This window comes from Pteropus medius, unplaced genomic scaffold (assembly GCF_902729225.1).
Source record: "Pteropus medius unplaced genomic scaffold, Ma_sr-lr_union100, whole genome shotgun sequence".
Taxonomy (NCBI): domain Eukaryota; kingdom Metazoa; phylum Chordata; class Mammalia; order Chiroptera; family Pteropodidae; genus Pteropus; species Pteropus medius.
Genome location: NW_024352947.1, coordinates 4,568,006 through 4,570,307, shown reverse-complemented (window position 1 = coordinate 4,570,307; position 2,302 = coordinate 4,568,006). Strand labels below are relative to the sequence as shown.

At 39.7% G+C, this 2,302-nt stretch overlaps 1 pseudogene; it reads right to left on the bottom strand.

Moving 5' to 3' along the window:
* Positions 1 to 310: 310 nt before the first annotated feature.
* LOC120592617 (tigger transposable element-derived protein 1-like) lies at positions 311 to 2,052 on the bottom strand (annotated as a pseudogene).
* Positions 2,053 to 2,302: the final 250 nt, after the last annotated feature.

Sequence of the window (2,302 nt, the reverse complement as noted above, 5' to 3'; positions counted from 1 at the left end):
TATCTTCCCATAACATTATTCAAGTGTAATGTAATAGCCTTTCAGCTGTATACTTCTCGCCCTGTTCTTTGTGCTGCTTTGTCACATATTTTAATTCTATATGTGCCAAAACCTCACAAGGTATTGTTATTGACATAAGCATACATTGGAAATTTTGTGGGTTTATTCCAGACCACCATGATAAAGCAAATATCACAATAAAATGAATCACATGATTTTTTTGGTTACCCAATGCATGTAAAGTTATGTTTACGCTATATTGTAGTCTAAGTAGAAAAAAGAATTATGTTTAAAAAACAATGGACATACATTAATTTAAAAATATTACTAGAAAATGCCAACCCCAATCTGAGCCTTCAGTGAGTCATAATCTTTTGCTGGTAGAGGGTCTTGCGTCAACGTTGATGGCTGCTGACTGATCAGGGTTGTGGTTTCTTAAGGCTGGGGTGGCTGTGGCAATTTCTTAAAATAAGACAACAATGAAGTTTGCCCCATTGACTTTTTTCTTTCACGAAAGTTTTCTCTGCAGAATGCTATGCAGCTTGATAGCGTGTTACCACAGCAGAGCTTCTTTCAAAATTGGGGTGAATCCTCTCATTGCTTTATCACCCGAGTTTATGTCATCCTCTAAATCCCTTGTTGTCATTTCAACAATCATTGCAGCATCTTCACCAGGAAGGAGTAGGTTCCATCTTCAGAAACCATTTTCTTCTCTCATCCATAAGAAGCAACTCTTCATCCATTAAGAATTTATTATGAGGTTGTAGCAATTTGGTCAGAGTTTCAGACTCCACTCTTAATTCTGGTTCTCTTGCTGTGTCCACCACACCTGCAATTACGTCCACCACCGGAGTCTTGACCCCCTCAGAGTAATCCATGACCGCTGGAATCAACTTTTTCCAAACTCCTGTGAATGTTGACATTTTGACCTCTTCCTATGAATCACACATGCTCTTAATGGCATCTGGAATGGTGAATCCTTTCAAGAGCTTTTCAGTTTACTCTGCCCAGCTCCATCAGAGGAATCACTGTCTATGGCAGTTATGGCCTTACAAACTGCACTTCTTAAATAATAAGACTTAAAAGTCAAATAGATGTTCTGCTAACAGGCAGGAAAACAACACTCACTTTGTTGTCCATCCCCATGAGAGCTCCTGGGTGACTAGGTGCATTGTCAGTGAGTGGTAATATTTTGAAAGGATCTTTTTTTTCTCGGCAGTAGATTTCGTCAGTGGGCTTAAAATATTCAGTAAACCAAGTTGTAAACAGATGTGCTGTCATCTAGGCTTTGCTGTTCCTTTTACAGAGCACAGGCAGAGTAGATTTAGCATAATTCCTAAGGCCCTAGGGTTTTGAGAATGGTAAATGAGCACTGGCTTCAACTTAAAGTCACCAGCTGCACTAGCTCCAATAAGAGCGTCAGCCTATCCTCTGAATGTTTGAACCCAGGCACTGACTTTTTTTCTCTAGCTATGAAGGTCTTAGATGGCATCCTCTTCCAGATGAGACTGCTTTATCTGTAGTGAAAATCTGCTGATTGATGTAGCCGCCTTTATTATCTTAGCTAGATCTTCTGAATAACTTGCTGCAGCTTCATATCACCGCTTGCTCTTTTATGTTGTAGAGATGACTTTCTTTCTTAAACTTCTAGAATGAAACTCTGCTCACTTCAAACTTTTCTTCTACAGCTTTTTCATCTCTCAGCCTTCATAGAATTAAAGACAATCAGGGCCTTGCTCCAGACTAGGCTTTGGCTTAAGGAAATGGTGTGGCTGGTTTGACCTTTCGTCCAGACCACCAAAACTTGCTCCGTATCAGAAATAAGGTTGTTTTCCTTTCTTATCATTCATGTGTTCACTGGAGTAGCACTTTTAATTTTCTTCAAGAACTTTTTCTTTCCATTCACAACTTGGCTGTTTGGTGTAGGAGGCCTAGGGTTTAGTCTTTCTTCGCTTTCAACACGCCTTCCTCACTAAGCTTAATCATTTCTAGCTCCTGATGTAAAGTTAGAGACGTGAGACTCTTCCTTTCTCTTGAACACTTAGAGGCCATTATTGGGTTATTAATTGGCCTAATTTCAATACAGGTGCATTGCAGAGAAAAGGGAGGCTGGAGAAAAGGGAGAGAGATGGAGGAATGGCCAGCTGGTTGGGCAGTCAGAACACACAACAGTTATCGATTAAGTTCACCATCACACATGGACACGATTCCTGACACCATGAAACAATTACAATAGTAACAGCAAAGATCACTGATCACAGGTCACTATCAAAATATAATAAAAATAAAATTTGCAATATCG